Here is a 19769-nt window from a genome sequence, read left to right as displayed (position 1 = left end):
CACAACATACCTGTGTACTTCTCTCCATTAAGACCCTTGTCTCTCTGAGTCCCACCCAAAATGTTCTCTCCTACCTTGTTGCCTTGGAAGAAAGCACTTCGTCCTCCATCTATGAAAGTGACTTCTCAGGATCATATCCCAACACCGAAGCTTTCCTGTATCACTCCTACTTTATTTTGCAGTTATTCACTTAACATATTTTTATATCTATGTACGATTGAAATATACTCTTTTTGGTGTACAGGTTGTTATGTTGACAAACTCCTAGACATTTGTAACCACCACTGCAATAAAGACAGAATACTGAGGACTGACTTTTAAACTAAGTCTGTTAAATGATATTTAATTCATTTCCACATTTTTTATTACTAGAATTTATCTTCCAATCATGGTTTCTGAACTGAGTGCAATGAAAATGATTTGTTAAAAATTTCCAATAGTAAAGGGATGTGTAATTTTATTTGCCATGGGCAGCCTGTTTGCCCATAAGATATCATTTTTTTTCTATAGGCAATTTAAAATAGTCAAAGCATCTCATGGATTCCTAATACTACCTCAATAATATCTAGATCAGGTCTTAGAGCTTTTAGTGTGTCTGTTCTAGAACTGGATAAAAATGCTTTCTTTAAATACCTCGAGGTTATTCCAAGGGATCTCCCTGTGGGGGCACTTGCAAATTGTCAAAAAGTTTATATCATGGGTCTTGAAGATATGAGGTATTATTCCTGGCACAATATTAGAGTGTTTCTTCTATCAAGTCATTTTGACAGCTAAGTCGGTATTGATCTCTACATTCTCAAATATCAAAACCAACTTGTCAGTGATAAAAAGAAAGTGGCCAGAGACCTCCCAGGAATTTCCTGCTAGAAAAAAGAAAAAAATCTTGCTCTTTGCTGTCCAAATGCTCAGCATGTTAAACCTCACTTTGAATCAGTCTTTCAGACAGATAATGAGGTGGTAACACAATACAAGACTGTAATAAAAACGGATGGAGTGAAAAAGAATTCCTCAGGATATGAACTGAGATATGTATACAAACCAGGCTGTAATCATTAATAAAACTCTTTTTTTTTTTTTTTTTTTTTTTGATCTCACTCTCAATCTTTCTTTCCTGCGCAGTTGGATACTGGGATTTTTAGGAAGGAATAACACATCAAACAACACATCTGCATGGTTTATGAAGGTGTCAGACTAGAGTTGGGTTTTAAAATGGAACTCCTTTGGCATACTGCAATAAGGAGATAAGATACTTTTTATAGATTGCAAGAATTTAAATACTTTGAGTTGCTTTCACAGAATGCTCTTCAGTTTTAATAACATCCAGTCATTCTTATTTTGCAATGAATGAAGAAGAAGAAAATGAATGTGTCATGCATTGCAATAATTACAGAGAGACTATTTTCAAAATAAAATAAAGAATAAAATCATAGTTTTTCTTATGTTTTTAAATGAGAGGCAATGTGGGGCCAATCTCATCCTATGTCTTCATTTTACAAATGAGAAAACAAAGGTCAATTTATTTGTTCTCTGTAGATATACGACCCATATATTAGGGGGCTGAGCGTCTTTTGACAACCTTGTTTTACCCTAAATGTAAAGAATATGGAAGTTAGTGGTTGTTTAGATCAGAATGGTGGTCAGGAAATAGAACCTTAAATATAACCATAAGTTTGTGAGGCTGTTTTTCCTAGAGAAATTAATGCTGAGAGCAAAAATAATTGCATGAATAGACAGAAAGTAGTAGCAAGTCACTTCTAACATAACCAAGCTCCTCCATACCAGGTGGGCAATCTTGGGCAGGTTTGGCCCTCTTTAGGTTTCTTCTTTTTCTTTTCTTTTATAAAACTAAGGGGAGATATTTACTACACACCATACAAAAATTATTTTATAAAATCTATTCTATTTGAATAGGTTAGCTTTAATATAAAACACTAAAGTTTTTGGAAAAATAAGGGGAATATCTTCATGAACCTAAGGTAGACAAATAATTAAGAGACACAAAATGATGAATGACATACTTGAACACACTAAAATTAAGAACTTCTATTGAAAATGATAACACTTTAGAGAGTGAAAATCCGAGATACACAACTGGAGACTATATTTACATCACATATATCTAACAGGACTTGAATCCAGAATATATAAATCACTGCTACAATGAGGAAAAAGCAGACAAACCAATTTAAAAAAAATAGGTGAAAGATTTGAACAGGCACTTTGTAAAGCAGGATACTAAAACGTCCAATTAATACAACAAAGAGTGCTTAATTACTCATTAGGGAAATACAATTAAAATCATAATGTGATATTGGTATACCCAATTACAATGGGTAAAATGAAAAAGACAAATGACACCAAGTGAGGGTGTGGAGGATATGGAGCAGCTAGATCCTGATACCCTGCTGGTTGGACTTTAACTTGGTACAATCTTTTTGAAATATAAAAGTCCAGAAAACTAAAGCTGAACAAAAAGATATGTCTTATGACCTAGTAATTCTATCCCTAGTCATATTACCCAACAGAAATATGCACCTATGTGTGCCAAAGGCATGTATAAAAATGTTCGTAGCAGCCTTATTTGCAATAGGCAAAAACCGGAGATAATCTAAATGTCTATGTACAATAGAAAGGATAATGACATGGTATATCCATGCAGTAGACTATTGCACAGTAAAGAACAGACACAAACTACAACTAAACAGAACAGTATGAATGAATCATACAAAATAGCATTGAGGAGAATAAGTCAGTTTTCCCAAAGTACCTATTACTTTATTTTACTTATATAGAGTTCAAAAATAGTCAAAACAAACTGATGAAATTATACATCAGAAGAGTGGTTAATCCTTCTTAGGATGCAGCGGCTGGAAGGGGGTGTAAAGGGATTTCTAGGGTTCACGTCTGGTTCATGTTCTGATACAGGCACTAGTTATGGAGATATATTCATTTTCTTAAAATTCATGGATTTGTGTTCTTTTCTGCATGTTACATCTCAACAAATTTGAAAAATAGTGAGGTAAATCAGATTAGAGACTTTCTGACCCAGTAATTATCAGACTTTTTACAAAAAAATTCGAGGGAATTTACTAGAAAGACAGATTTCAGGACTTCGGGGAATATTATTAAGATCACAGTTGCTTGTTTTAAAATATGCAACCTAGATAATTCTAACTCAAGTGGGTTCTTGGACACATTTTGAGAAATGGTGTGATAAGAAGTCTTTCAACTTTGGTATTTCTAAAGTTCTGTGGGCAACTAGCAGATGAAGCTAATCAGAAAGCCATGACATTGTCTTCACTAAAATATTTGACTGTAGAAGTGACCATGGAAAATATCTCGTCTCCGCCACTGCAGAGTTTGCTGTTTTCAAGGGGGCCACCCTTCTTGGGCTGTGCTTAGTTTAACATTTTATAGAGATCTTGGAAGCAGATCTTTAGGGATGGGTAAAGTTCTGACAATGAGTATGAAACACTTTTTTAAAAACATTTTTGGCATTTTATACTTTTAAAATTTTTAATTGGTGCATAAAAATTGTACATATATATGGGGTTCATTAGATATTTCAGTACATGCAAAAAATGTGTAACGATCACATCGCGGTAATTTTAATATTCATCACCTCAAGCATTGATCATTTCTTTTTGAGAACATTCAAAATCCTCTCTTCTAGCGCATTGAAATATGCAATACATTATTGTTAACTATAGTCACCCTACTGTATTATAGAATACTAGACATTATTCTTCCTTATTTAACTGTAATTTTTGTACCCATTAACCATCCTCTCTGTATTTCCCCCTCACCACTCCTCTTTCCAGGCCCTGGTAACCACTATTCTATTCTACACTTCAATGGGATCAGCTTTTTTAGCTACCATATTTGAGTGAGAACATGCAATATTTGTCTTTCTGTGCCCAGTTTATTTCACTTAACATAATGTCCTCTAGGCTCATCCATGTTGTTGCAAATTACAAAATTTTATTCTTTTTTTGTGGCTGAATATTTCATTGTGTATATATACCACAAGTGTTAAGATACGGAACCCATCCACGTGTCCGTCAATGAATTAATGGATGATGAAGCACTTGTTTTTTAAGAGAAGCTTTAGGTTTATAACCAAATTGAACAGAAAGTGCAGATAATTCTCAAATCAAAAGTGCAGATACTTTCCATATACCCCCTGCTGTCACACGTGAATAGCCTCCTCCACTACCAATATCCTCAGGCAAAGTGGTACATTTGTTATAATCAATAAGCTTACATTAGCACATCATTATCAATAAAAGTTCATAGTTTAGGGAATCACTCTTGATGCTGACAGCCTATGAGTTTAGACAAATGTATAATGGCAGGTATCCACCATTATAGTATCATACAAAGTAGTTTCACTTCCTTAAAATTCCTTTATGATCCTCCTATTCATCCCTCCCTCTCTTGTATCCCCTGGCAATTACAATCACGGATGTTTTTACTACCTTCATAGTTTTCCCTTTCCCAGAAGGTTGTATTGTGAAAAACATATAATATATAGCCTTTTAAGATTGGCTTCTTTCACTTTTGTAATATTCATTTAGTTTTTGTAATATATTTTCATGGCTTGATAGCTTATTTTGTGTTTGCAATGAATAGTATTCTATTGTCTGGATGAACCACAGTTTAAGTATCAATTCACCCATTAAAGGACATCTTGACTGCTTCCAAGCTTTGGCAATTACAAATAAAGCTGTTATAAACATCAGGATGCAGGTTTTGTACGGCCATAAGTTTGTAGCTCCCTCAGGTAAACATCAATTAGTGCAATTAATGAATTCTATGGTAGGAATATGTTTAGTTTTATAAGAAACTGCCAAATATCCTTCTAAGGTGGCTTCATCATTTTATATTCCCACCAGCAATGAATAAGAGTTCCTGTTGTTCTGCATCCTTGTCAGCATTTGGCATTGTCTGCGTTTTAGATTTCAGCCATTGTAATAGTGAAGGTATGGATAATTTTTCAGGCGCAAATCATTTTTTCCAATCCAGTCGTTGAAAAGAATGTTACAATTCATTTCAACACAAAAAATTTTATGACATTTTTGAGAAATACGTTTGGAGTCTGGGGGAATACAACATCACTGGGACTGTCTTCACTAAAAAAGCCCCAGAAAGTGTGACACCTTGCATGACTTTCTACAGAGGCAGCAACTGCAGCATCAAAGGATGCTGCCAAGAACATTTATCAATTATGATTACCACTAGTAAAAACCTCTACAGTCTAGTGATGGTAGGGAACACTGCATTTTGTTTACTTCTCTTGAGACAATAAGAAGACCTTCAATATATTTTGCAGTAAAGAAAAGCATTTTATGTTGTTTAACATAGAACTATTTTCATTTAATTCCTTAATATGTACATCATTGAATCTACTGGTTTAATACAAATGCTAGCAAAACAAATTTCTCTGCCCTACGTTGGCCAGATAGAAAGGATGGAGACAGGCAAGATGAGAGAAGTAGTAACGGGAAGTGACTTCATCCACCAGGCAGTAATGGGAAGATTCCTTCTTTGGCTGGAATTATATTAAATCAGTGAGATAGCCAGACTCGGTGGCTCGCGCCTGTAATCCCAGCACTTTTGGAGGTCAAGGCAGGTGGATCGCCTGAGGTCAGGAGTTTGAGACCAGTCTGGTGGTCTCAACATGGTGTAACCCTGTCTCTACTAAAAATACAAAAATTAGCTGGGCTTGGTGGCAGGAGCCTGTAATCCCAGCTACTCGGGAGGCTGAGGCAGGAGAGTCACTTGAACCCAGGAGGCAGAGGTTGCAGTGAGCCAAAATCGCACCACTGCACTCCAGCCTGGGCAACAAGAGCGAAACTCCATCAAATAAATAAATAAATACATACATACATAAAATTAAAAATTAAAAATTTAAAAATTTAAATCAGTGAGATAACAGATTATGTATAAGTTATCAAGCTCTTTGACCACAGTAATATGTATGCCATAAATTAATTTAAGAAGGAAAATGATTTTTGATGTTTAAAGGAATTAACCAAATTGGTTTCTGTCTCTACCAATCTCTTCTCACTTTCTTGTCTCGGGAGAATAAAATTTCTTCCTTCTATAATTCATCTATCCACAAAATCTTGCATTGTTTTATCTCTTGGCCCCTGAGTGTTCCTGCTTCATTAATAGATCTTTTCCCTCTACTTCAACATTTCTTCTTCAATGGCTCTTTCCAGTCAGCATGTAAATATACACAAGTATTTCTTATTGACAAAAAAAGTCCTGTCTATTCTTCTTTTCATTCTTTTGTTCATGTTTGTCTATCCTTCCCTGCTAAACTGCTTGAAAGAACTATGTAGCCACACTGGAATCACTTCCTTGCAATTCAGTTCCCAAGTTATTGGCATTTGGTTAATACCACCATTATACCTCTGAAGTTTCTCATTAAAACTCATCAAAGACTTTCTAGTTGAAGAATCCAATAACTAATCTGCAATTGCTATTTTAACTTGAGGTTTCTGGGATATTTAATTTTATTGATCTTGCCCTCTTGTTAAAATTCACTTTCTCTTTGGACTCAGCCACACCAGTTTTTCCTGGTTCCCTAGTTACTTGCAGTAAGGGATTAATTTTCCAGGCCATAACTTTCAATAGAGAAAATGTGCTAGTCACTTTATTTCTTTGAAGATAGTGTGGAGAGAAGGATCATGCAAATGTCCCCCTTATCTTGTGTCTTAGATATTCATAAGGAAAGCACAAAGAACTAATCTACTCACATTGGGGATGACTTGTCTTATTGATGAGAGAGTAAAGATCCCTGATTTTATTGGCCAGAAGGTAAGTTCTTAGTCCTGAAAGGAAGTTCATGGATCCTTCTTTTTCTGCCCCCAGAATTGAGTCTCGTCGACTCAAATTGTGCTCCTTGTCTTTGGGTAGGAAATAGACCTATTCTCTCTGCTCCTTTCCTTCAGTTTCTCACTTTTCTACTACATAAGTACGGCAGATCAAGCCTGTTTAAAATAGAGAAAAATTGACTCTTTTCATTTTTTTTTGGTAGGGAGGTGGTTATTGTCTGAGACTCCTACATAGCTAGTAGGAGGTTTTTAATATTTTGGCTTTAATTTCTAAATAGGTTTTAAAAATATATGGGTGAACATCATCACATCAATTCAAGAAAACAGGGACCATTCTAGGTAATTCAAATTTAGTACAGGTAATTAATTGGTGATGCAAGGGCTGAGAAGCCAACTAAAGCATGGTGAAAAACAAACAAACAAACAAACAAAAAACAACACAAAAGAGACTTTAATAATGTTGAGAAGTTGCTAATCCTCTGGGAATGGAGGGACAAAGGGAGGAAGGAGGTGGTGTTAACAGAACCCATGGGCTAGGTCTGTTTAGCAGGAGGCAGAATCAGAAAGAAGGCTGCCCCATTCCAAAGAGAAAGAGAGCATCCAGTTAGAACCTGGAACCTTGATGGAGACTCAGCCAATATAATAACATGACTACAAGCCATAGAAAAAGACGAAGAAAAATTTGGCTTCTTTCTTTGTTCCTATGCCCTCCGTCTTCCACCAGGGTAACTCATTGACCAAATATAGCCAGAAGCTCATTGGTGTGGTAGCCCAGAATCATTGTTTGTAGGAAATATTCAGGGATAGTACTTTAGGTAGACTGAACTTGCTGAGTAGTGTGTTTTAAGCATCATTGGCACATGAATAATGGAATCCATTGATCCCCATGTAGCTGCCTGTGTCTTTTCTCCACTGGCAATAACTTGGAGATCAGAAGGTGATGAATTTGCACTTTAAACTTCTATACCTTCTTCTTGTCAATTTTGAGTGTGTGATTCTCTAGTTCTGCTATATCTAAATATTGATATTCCGAAGACTATCTTCGTGATTTAAATTTCCATTTTGAATTAAATTGTCATGCTGAATCCTGTTAAATAAGCAGGAGGGTATTAGCCTATGGCTGTCTATGAACTTTGAGTTCTTACATAACAAACCATATTCTAAGTATGCAAACAAACTGAAGTTTAACTTAGGAATGTAACAAAGAGCAGAGTTTCCTCCAATCACATGCACCTGGGTTTCAACCAATCACAGGGACCAACTCATCACATCATGCCCACCTAGTTGTAGCCAATCAAGTGTTTCTCTACTTTGCTTCTGTGTTTGACCCATAAAAGCTTGAGGCTCACACTACTGGATGGAGCTCTCTGCACCTCTTTGCTCTGAGTGCTGCCGAATTCATAAATCTGTTTGCTAAAGTAATCGCTGCTAAATTTATCTAAAGTTTCTTTTTTTAACACTCCCAATATTGACATGCCCATCTTTGATCTATTTTCTGAATTTCAGTTATATAATTTCTACCGTCTGGTTGACTTCTTTCTACAATATCTCACTTATGGGATAAGTTGGTACATTCAACTTAACATATCTCAAACAGAAAGCATGTTGTTCTCTATTTTGTGTCTTTTCTTTTGCTGCTCATCTTAATAATGGCACTCACATTATCCCACTTGTGTGATCCAGGATCTTGGAAATCTCTTTTACTTATCTTCTTTTCAAATTATTCAATTCCTCAAAGGAATTGAATTATATACTCTCTATATACTTATATAATCATAATATATATATGAATTATATAAACAATTATATATAAATTATAAACAATTATATACTCTCAAAGTATCATTTAAGCTCTGACCACTCTACATTCTCATCGTCTCTCCTATCTCTGTTGTTGATGCCCTTTTTCAAGCTCTCATCTTCTTTCATCCATGTTATTGCAATACCTCTAACTCTCTTTTGTATTTCCTATGTTCCCCTCCTTAGTCCAGCCTTGATATGAGCTATCAGCTTATCTTTTCAAACAAATCTTTTCCATGACTTATCTAGTCATTTTCCTTTCATTGTTGAAAGCCTTCTTCAAAGTTTTTCTGTGATTCTTAAAGAGAAAATGTCCAGTCATGTTGCCGTATCATATAGTGCTTTTCCTTCTCTGCTCCCTCAGCAGTAGTTTCATTTCTCATGATTGCTCCATACATGGAATATACGAATCTATGTGCTAGAAGCAGAGCAAGGATGTGAAAAGATAGATCACTGGGAAAGGTTTTAATTTGTGCCATAGTGAAATAAGAAGCCAATGAGGGTTTTGATTATAAAGTTATTACTGTTATAAATAATCAAGGATAGAATCAAAGAGGCCTGTAGTAATCCAGGTGAGATATAATGGTGGCTCAGACCAGGGCTCTGGTATTAGATATGGTGAGAGATGATTATATTTTTGCTACATTTTGAAGATGGTGCCAACATGACTTCATGAAGGATTAGATGTAGGGCATAAAACAAGGATTAGATGTGGGACATAAAATAAAGATAAAACAAGGATGGGGCATGAAACAAGAGCCATTCCAAAGATTTTGACCTGAACAATTAGTAGGTGGAGTTGCTATTACTGAGATGAGGAAGAGGAAAGGACTGAATCTAAATATGTTAAGCTTGAGATATCAATATTTGCGTGGTGATAGTGGTGATGCTGTGTAGGCTTCTTGTCCTTGAAGACATAGCTGAATTGTCAACTCATCTCAGAAACTACAAGCTAAAATGCATCCTTTTCCACAGGCTCTCGACACCTAAGATAGTTTCACAAATTTTAAATTTTTGAATAATTGTAGATGAATGAAAAAAAATAAGTGAAAGGGAAATGTTTACATTTAATATGAGAATAAATGAGGTAAAGCAACCAGCATAATGTCTGCAGAGAACCACTTTGCCCATAGTTCCACTGTTCCTTAAGTGGCTCAAATCCAGCGATAGTTGAGAATATAACAGTTAGGCTATCTCATTCTTATGTGAGACAACTTTGATGTGCCATTTTAACTACAGAGATCCCCATCCAATCTATCAAGGCTGTCACTGGGTCCGCATTTCAGTTTGAATTTTCCCTCAGCCCAACCCTGCTTCCTTTCTTGTCCTGCCACAGGTGTTAATCCCAAGACTCCCTAACAAAAGTCTGCTTCCAAAAGAAACAAACCTCTGGAGTTGACACTAGGAGTGATCTGGGACAGTAGTTCTTCAGGCAGCACTTTTGGCCTGGGCCATTTACTGGCTAGCTGGTAGTGAACATGAAAGGGTTGTAGGTGGAGAACAGACAGCCCCTGGCAAAATATAGTGGTCCAACTGTTAAACTTTTACTCACTGTGAATTGGGATGTATTGGACAGAAATACAGTAGCTCCTGCAGTGTACTGAATCACTGATTAAAATGGAGGATATAGTAACTACAAAAACAATAGAAGATGTGGCTATTTTAGGATCCTGCCACTCTCTAAATAAATACAGTAAAGGGCTGAGAGTGATTAATGAACGACTGAAAGTCTGTAGGGAAGCCAGAGGGCATCTTTGGCAGCAGACAAATAAGTTCTCCTCTCCTGTGCAAGACAGCAGAGAACGCTAAGCCACAGGACCAGGATTTACTAGTCAGATTAACTTAAAACTAAAGCAGATCTGCTATGCCAAGATCAGAGTCTAGGTTGGATAGAGGAAGATTAGATGTTAAACTTGTAAGAGCAGATTCTGTATGACAGGAAAAACATGGAATGGGAACAGCTAAGTTGATGAACCTGAAAATCTTGATTTTATATATTTTCCTGAATCTACTGAGCCTACAGCAGTGGCCCACACTGCACAGTTGAAAAGCTAGGAAGTTCCTCTTGCTGGAAAGCAATTCCGACATTTCTCCTCTGAAAGATAACAAGTTTCCTCTGGTTGTCACTTCACTCTCATCCTGGACACTAGACCTATAAGAGCTTGAGATGTGCTGAAACTGATAAGAGAGTCAAAAGTCCATTCCCTAAAGGAACTACATGCAAAAAGGAACTACACACAAAGAATAATAGCAAAATTTTTACAGGATGTGTAGAGTTGGATTCTAAGTTTACTCAATCAAGTAAACTGTTTGATTTTAACTGCAGAGCCCCTTGTGGGGTTAGTTTTGTACAAGCAGTACTTCTTGACTTCCTCCTCTTCCTAACCTTTTCCCACTCTCCAACAGGCATTGATTCTAAGAGCATTCCTTAACAAACACTCTGCACCCTAAACTCCATCTCTGAGTCAGGGTTCCATGGAAAACCAATCGATAACACGCATAAGGAAATACTTGTAATGACTCCAAATGACTCCAAACATTACATGCAAGTACAGAATGCACACTGTAGAGATACATATTTGTGTCCAAATCAGAAAAGACCTATTTGAGACCTGTCAAAAAAAAATAGAATTGACAGCCTCAAAAGTAGAAAGAGCCATATCATGTGAGTAACACAGGCAAGGACAAGAGGATCATGTAGAGAGTTGGCTTTGCATTAATATGTATTTCAAAAATTAAATTACAAGCTCATACCTGCAATCCCAGAACTTTAAAAGGCAGAGGTGAGAGGATCACTGGAGTCTAGGAGTTCAAGACCAGCCTGGGAAAAATAGAGACATACTGTGTTTACAAAAAATTAAAAAATTAGCTGGGCATAGTGGCGCATGTCTGTAGTCTCAGCTACTGGAGAGATGGGAGGATCTCTTAAGCCCAGGAGTTGAAGGCTGCATTGAATTGTAATCATGCCACTGCACTCCAGATGGAGTGTCAAAGTAAGACCCTGTCTCAAAAAAAAAAAATTTTTTTTGGAGAAAAATTGAGCTTCTTTAGTAGCTCCACTAGATTTCAAATTCTGTAAAAGGTTTTGCTCAGGTTGAAGTAGGTCAGAGGACTTGTAGCTCTTCTTTCTTGGTCTTCCTTTTCCTTTTTGTGGATCCTTGAGTCATTTTGTTGGAGCCCTAGGGTTCCATGGAACACACTGAAAATTGCTGGTGTAGATGTTCTCACTGCTTCTTTCTAATTCGGTATTCTTTCAACTTATGATTTAATGATTTAGTGGGAAGTAATTCATCAGAAAGATGTGAAACAAAAAGATATCACTCGGGTGTATGTGTTATGTCCTAAGCATTGCAGTTGTCCTAATTAGTAATTCATATATTCAGCATATGAACTATGATATAATCACACGTTTAAATATGCAATCATTTCTCGACTTGATTGTAATAACCTGTCTATCAGAAAAAGACTTTTCCCTTCATTGCTATGTTGACTAAATGTTAAATTAATCATGGACCCTTGCCAAATCTGCTTTTTTAAAAAAAGAACAGCAAATAAATTGCTTTTCCAAGACTGAATCATGCTGCTTCTCTTCCAAGAGCATTTTTGTAATTACTTCTTTGATTACCCAAGTGATAATATCAAGATAGATTCTTAACCTTTATACTAGGCCTTTGTGTGCAAATACATTGGAAAAGATGGCCAATGATTTAACACTCCATGCAAGGGGGCAGCTATAAGTACTCCTCCAGTTCTCTAACAGACTGAATGGCTTCTGATGGAACGAGGAGATAACAAAGGGAGAAATCTTGGCAGGAAAATTACTTTGCTTTGAATCCTAATTGCAAGATATCTTGAAACAGCTAAAATTTCACATTGAGGTTGTTTCAAATGTGCAGAGATTCAAAGTAAGACAAAAATCACTACAACATGTAGCTATAAAGAAATAAAATATGGGAGCCGGGTGCAATGGCTCACACCTGTAATCCCAGCACTTTGGGAGGCGTAGGTGGGTAGATCACCTGAGATCAGGAGTTTAACACCAACCTGACCAACATGGTGAAACCCTGTCTCTACAGAAATACAAAAACAAGCAAGCAAGCAAACAAACAAACAAAAACATTAGCCAGGGATGTGGTGGCAGGTGTCTCTAATCCCAGCTACTTGGGAGGCTGAGCCAGAAGAATCACTTGAACCTAGAAGACGGAGGTTGCAGTGAGTGAGCTGAGATCGCACCATTGCACTCCAGCCTGGGCAACAAGAACAAAACTCTGTCTCTAAATAAATACATACAATACAATAAAATAAAATATGTGGATCTACACCAGGTGCATGAAAACTTATTAAAATCACACTATTTTAGAGACCTCGCAAATTTTTGAAACTTTCATAAAGAAGTTATTGAACATCATTGAGAAATGGAGTTTTAGGTTTTGGAGGAGAATAAGAACTTGTTTTTTAATTTTACTTTAAGTTCTGGGGTACATGTGCAGAATGTACAGGTTAGTTACATAGGTATACATGTGCCATGGTGATTTGCTGCACCCATCAACCCATCATCTACATTAGGTATTTGTCCTAATGCTATCCCTTCCCTAGCCCCCCGATCCCGTCAGGCCCTGGTGTGTGATGTTTCCCTCCCTGTGTCCATGTGTTCTCCCTGTTCAACTCCCATTTATGAGTGAGAACACAGGGTATTTGGTTTTTTATGTAATTGAGTCCATCTACCTATTTTTACAGATGAGAAGACAATTTTATTAAGAAGATAAGTGACTTATCCATGGTTCTCTATCAAGAATAGCAGAACCACACACAACCATCCTTTAAAACTAGTTTAACCCATGTGTTACATTGCAATTTTGGGTGAAAATTGACTTAAATGTATGATTTTGGAATTAAAGACACTTTAACTGTGCTTTTGCTTCAAAATTCTTCACTTTTATTTTCTTTCGAGACTTTTACATTTCCCACAATTGGATTTACTTAAGAAGTGTGCTCAGGATATGAAAAGAATAAGCTGATCTCCCTGGGATGAGGCCCTCACCTTTCGGGTGAGTCAGACATCAGTAATTTCCATATTGTGGTTTGAGGCTTGAACATGGTATCCTGATAACTCAGACAAGAAAGAAACAATTCTGTTCCCCCTGTAACCTAAAAGAAGACACACTAAGAAGGTGTTGAAGACTAAGACAGAACAAGGATCTCATTCTATGCAATGGGGAGGTGATTCTTAGCAAAAGCAGCAGCAAGGACAAAGAAAATTCAGTCCCCTGCCAACATGTTTAGTTCTACTCCAAAGGAGGAGGGTGACTTATCCAATCAGGTGGGAGTTTCAGACACCTCTCAGATGGATTTTCAAGAAAGGACTGTGTACCCAGCTGTGTGGAGTGGGCATTCTTGAGAGGGTCCCTCTGCTAGCCCCTTTAGGATCAACCTCTCCACTTTTAAGCCAAAACCATGCTTTTCTCAAGGTGGTCCTTGGTCAATGACTGAGTGAGGTAGTGGTAGCCTATGACATGCCATTCTTGAGGTAGTCCCCTAAAAATGACTGTGCAAGGTGATGATATAAGGGCTTGTTTCTGCCCCACACAGGACTTTCATACCAGCCATTCCTTGCCACAGAGATCTCCATTGAGCTGGTAGAGAGTTTGTAAGTTCTGCGTCTGATCTGATCACTTTGCCAGAACAAACCTTCCTTACCACATTTTCTTTTATAGATGTTAGTCCCCAATAAGGCTTTCCTTCTTAGCTTTGTCCACTGTCTGCTTCCTGCGGAATCTGATCTGCGACAGTTGATAAAAGTAGGAGGAAGATGAGGTTTTGTACGGGGCCACTGCACCTGTCTGGCAGTGAGGATAGCTTCTTGGGTAGCAGGCGGAGCACAAATAGCCCCTGGCGCAAGGTGACAATCACATTTTTTAAATCTTACTGGTGATGATTTAGGAGAATGTGGCAGTGGAGGAAGTAAACTATCCAGTGTGATGATTCAGACTTTGGGGGTGATAACAACCATGAAGATAATTAATGAATTTGTATAGTTGTTACTAAGTTGCATTGCTCCCATATACATGGATAATAAGATGATGACAAGTAAAACCAAACCAAACCAAACAACAACAACATAAAAACATTTGAAAACTAAGTGTGAGAGTGAGATAGTCTCTTCGGTAGCTTTTAAAGAGGCCCTCCTCTCACACGATGACAGAGCAATAAAAACAGAACAGTATGTACTGCATTGAATAGTTAGCATAGCTTAACATCAAAGAGGGCTGAATGTTCAACCAAAGCAGGCCAGTTATGACAAAATTGGAGGCTCTAGTTGGGAAAACATGCGACCCTGACACATGAGATGGAGAGATCTGAGTAGGAGCCATGTCCCAAGGAATTAACATTTCAAACTTCTCTGAATCTTATGAGTTTGCAGAACTGCCTTCTCTGCACCATCATCCACTAAGAGCTACCACTTCACCTGTGCAGGGAGATAACGCAGAGAGGCATTTCCTCCTCAAGCCAACAGGTGCCTGCTTCTGTCAAGAAATGCCCTTACCACCTCCACTGGCCATCAGGGTTACTACTCACGGTTAAACAGCAACCACAACCCCAACCACTGAGGTGCTGGGATTCCTAAGGGAGGAAAGAGACCATAACCCAAAGGAGCTCAAAGACATAAACAGCATGAACTGACAGTGGCCACAGGAGTACCCATGAGACTAGATTCTAAGGGTATTAGATCAAATTCAAGGGGCAGGAGCATAGGATTTAATAAAAGAGAGTTTATTGATTAGAAGCCATTCTCTCAGGATTCCAAATCTTGGTAAGCATCCCAGAGGATGTATCAAACTTGCAGCAGACATGGCTTCTATAACCTTGAAAAAGTGATATGCGTACTGAGCAACATTGAAACACTTGAGTTTCTGTAACAGATGGTAGGAAAAGGGATGAAAAGGCTCAAGGAAGAGGGCATGCATGAACAGTTATATTTAGATGATGACAGAAGACTTATCTGAGGATTTTATTTCATAGGAACACACAAGAACAGACTGGTAAGTGAACACCAGCATCATTAAGTTCAATGGTGGCTCTCTCCTCAGGCAAGAGCTGGTAGCAGGGAGATTGTCATCCAGTTTGGCTTATTGGTAGCCATGGAGATGAGAGAGATACAACAATAGATGTCAAGTTAGATGGCTCTTAACTACCAAATCCAGTAGACTGCAATTATCATAAACTTCAACAAGGACAGAGTGGCAGCCAGGGTGAAGTACAGAATTATGGTAATGGCAAATGGAACACAACATCTCTAGAAGCAAAACAGAGGGGTAGACAGCAAAGCAGCAAAAATACTTCTCTCTCCTTCTTTCTCTGTCTTCATTTTATTAATATCTGTATATGTTAAGTATATAGCAATAGCAAGAGAAGGGGGCTGAAGGTGGTTTCTCTGATAAAACATCATAATCTTTTGTTTAAATTTCAGGGCAAGTTTGTAGACCTGAAACCCACTGACTGAAGAAATGCCCAGGTTCCCAGAGGGAAGGCTGCTGTAGGAAAATGACATGCATACATTACAGTAATTACCCTGAAAGAAATCTATGAGTGTTTATATAAGTGACCGTAGACTTGGTAAAGGGGACTCAGGCATTTCAATGACAAATGTACAAAAACTCCAACTTGACATTGATACTAAGAAACCCAAGGAATCATCATAGCTTCTCTTTTTAAGAGTGAAGTCATTTGAGAATCAAGTAATAGATTAAGTCTCGTAAAAAACTGGACTTGCAGTGAACAGTGGGTCCATTGATTTTTGAACCAGCCTATGGTCTTTTATTCCAGTCCTCTAATGTATGATGGGATTGACATTCTTGGAAGGTTCAGCAACCATACATTATGGCTTTGGGCTGTGAGATAAGAGCTATCATGCTGGAGAAGGCCAAGTGGAAGACTTTAAAATCGAGTAAAATCAAGACAATGTCTTTATTGAGGAGTGTATATGGTCAATCATGGAGATTATTGTCACTCTTAAATATCTCAATTGATTGGACATTCTGGCTCCTGGATGAATTCTGGATAACATCTGTACACAACTCAATCTTACCCTTGCAGAAACTAGGTGAATTCTATAGAATATTTGTGGACAACTCAATCAAGTAGTAGTCCCAATTGCAATTGCTATGCTGAATGATGTACCTTCTAGAGAAGATCAATAAGGCTTTATGGTATGCAGACATTATTTGGTAAATACCTTCTTTCTTATACTAATTGGGAAAGAGGATAGGAAACAGTTCTCACTCATATTCATTCCTATGGAATGGATACAATGTATATTTATAATTTTTCTACTTGGTAAGTTGAATGACCTATGGACTATTACACTAGTCTAAGGAGATCTGAATCTTCTGGATATCCCCCCAAAATTGTGTTGATTTAGTCAACAGATAACATTATTCTAATTGAACAAGATGAGCAAGAGGTGGCTGGATGGTGGAGATAAACTCTACTAATATTCAGGAACCAGCTGCAGCCACTGTGCAAGGTGGCAACAGAAGGGCTTAATCGTTTCTGCCCAACACAGGACTTTTGTATCAGCTAATCTTTGCTCCAGAGATCCTCATTGGACCTGTAGAGACATTGTCAGATCTGCATCTGATCTGATCATCTTCCAATTAGGTTTTTATCATCCAGTAGTCAGGGATATGCAGGACAACTCCTCCTGCATAAAAGACAAGTTGCATCCCCTACATCAGATATTACATCACCTACATCAGAGAAGCTATCATAGTATCTAACATCCTGTTCTAATTGTGGAGGGAATAATTTCCACAACTAGTAAAATACAAGTATGATCTATATTCTTGATGAAATAGAAGTCTTTGAATAGGGTTAGGATCAGGAAAGGGCTGTAGCAAGTCAGACTAATCATGATCATAGCAAGCCATGGAGTTTGATAGACTCTACAATACTGGACATGTAAATGGTGGAAAAAGATGTGGTGTGAATCAGATGGCAAGCTCCAATGGGAGAATCCAATGTAGACCACTGGAGTTATGGAGAATAGCCATGTCATCTATTGCAGAAAATTAAATTAAACCCATTTTGAAAAACAGCTTCTGAAATGCTACAGAGCCATGGTAGGAACATAATGTTTGACCATGCAACACCAAGTGATCATGGACCCAGAACTGCCCATTAAGAGGTAGTTTCTAGTAAAAAAATTGGCTTGGTTTGGAAAAAAATCCATCATGAGATGGAAATGTAGAAATGGTAGGTTAAGGTCCAATCGTAAGCATGAACAGAGGGCATCAGTAACCCAGGCTCCCATGTCACTCACCACTATTGCACCAGTGCCCCTCCCTCACCTCACTCCCATTGTCATCTTCACTTAAGAAAAGTTTGGCTTGGTGACTAAAAATAAATGGCAGCTGCATTATAGCCTCAGTCAGAGGTGACTTTGAAAGAGGGGAAGGGCAGATCTTCATGGAGCAGAAGGTGATGACATCAGTCATCTGCCTTGTCGGAAAGGAAATGTGGCACAAGGTAAGAAAATATATGGATTTATAAGCAATGAAAAGGCATATGAAAGTGGGTACAAAGTGTGAACAGTAGATCTCATGTTCATGGCACCACTTTTGCGTGTCCCTCACTGTAAAGTGTCTCTCTCTCAGTCAAATGCTGTATTTTGTGGGAGCCAATGACTGTGGATCAGGTACTCCACAAGCCCTGGAATAATGGTGATGGCTGAGACCCTATGAGTAGAAACACCAAACTCATATCCAGAATATGTGTCTCGCCTGTGTAAATAAATAAACAAACCATCCAGGAAGGAAGCGTCCCAATGCTGCCAACTTTTCTTTCTTTCTTAATTTCTTTCCTTCTTTCTCTCTCTCTCTCTTTCTTTCTTCTTTCTTTCTCTTTTTCTTTCTTTCTTTTCTTTCTCTCTCTCTCTTCTTCCTTCCTGCCTGCCTGCCTGCCTTCCTTCCCTCTTTCCTTCCTTTCTTCCTTCCTTCCTTCCTTCCTTCCTTCCTTCCTTCCTTTCTCTCTCTCTCTTTCTTTGTTCCTCCCTCCCTCCCTCCCTCCCTCCCTTCCTTCCGTTCTTTTCTTCCGGGACAAATTAGCCTCTTTAGGAACTAGAACTCTGCCAAGTGCTCAGAATTGGTCTCTCTTGCTGGCAAATTAGGAACTGAGGCAGCAGTAGATCAGCCTTGGCAAGCAGGAGTCCATGCAGTTGAACCCGTTACTAACCTCTGTCTCTTCCATCACAACCATTTCCTTCATATGTCCATCCTGCCAGTGTTGGGGTGGACATCAGCAATAGCTGTTTAACATTAACTGGCCAAGTCATACTGTCTCCTTAGTTGCTTGTTGCATTTTCAGTGCTGGAAACATGCTAGTTGATGTTCATATGTGATGGGGATACTGACCATGTCGATCACACTTTCCAGAAGCAGCTGGCCTCCTATAGCTTTGAAATGGTCTGTTGAAAGTTTAGTCAAAGTGCCAACTCAAAATGATACTTTAAATAATAATAATAATAATACTCTGCAAAGATAGATTGTCATCTGGAATGTGGTATATCTAAAGCCATTTGTACGGTGCTATGCTTTCTATATGAACACGCCAGGGGTTTGTGAATAAGGAATAGAAGCAATAGTAGATCCACTTATCATCATTTGCAGTGACTCACTGGGGAATTCTGTGCCTCCTATCCAAGAAACTCAGGGTTCTACGAGATCAGAGTTCCCCACGATACCCAGCAAATGTCACATCATTCACAAATTATGACTGTCACCAGGGTACTTTGGGCGAATTGTATCCAGGGACCATCAGGCAATAAGAAAAAGCAATCATCTTGTTAGAGGTAACTCACCCTGATCAGCAGGAAGAGGTGGGCTGCTGATACACAGTGGAGGTGGGAGGGCTATCTGTGGGACTTGGACAACCTGCTTAGGTTTCTCTTGGTTCTCTCCTGCCTATCAGAAACTGTGAATGGGTAGAGAGAAATGATGCTGCATAAGAAGAGTATGGTCAACAGGAGCTCAGTGTCCTCAGGAATGATGTTCAGATTATCAGGTAGCTGAGAGAGAGGGGAGATTTAGAGTAGATAATTAGGGAAGGAGAGGTGAGAATGAAATCCAATTA

The 19769-nt window shown here is 38.1% G+C and overlaps 1 long non-coding RNA gene across 4 annotated transcripts in view; it reads right to left on the bottom strand.

Moving 5' to 3' along the window:
• LOC123570529 (uncharacterized) overlaps nucleotides 1-19769 on the bottom strand; it is a 450649-nt gene that overhangs the window by 208056 nt on the left and 222824 nt on the right. For all 4 annotated transcript variants that reach the window (XR_010583772.2, XR_010583771.2, XR_010583773.2 and 1 more), the window contains one exon: nucleotides 11397-11463. This is a non-coding gene — a long non-coding RNA (uncharacterized lncRNA). The remainder of the gene's footprint in view (nucleotides 1-11396; nucleotides 11464-19769) is intronic.

This window comes from Macaca fascicularis, chromosome 20 (genome assembly GCF_037993035.2).
Source record: "Macaca fascicularis isolate 582-1 chromosome 20, T2T-MFA8v1.1".
In the NCBI taxonomy this organism is placed as follows: domain Eukaryota; kingdom Metazoa; phylum Chordata; class Mammalia; order Primates; family Cercopithecidae; genus Macaca; species Macaca fascicularis.
This window is presented reverse-complemented; position numbering and strand designations above follow the sequence as displayed.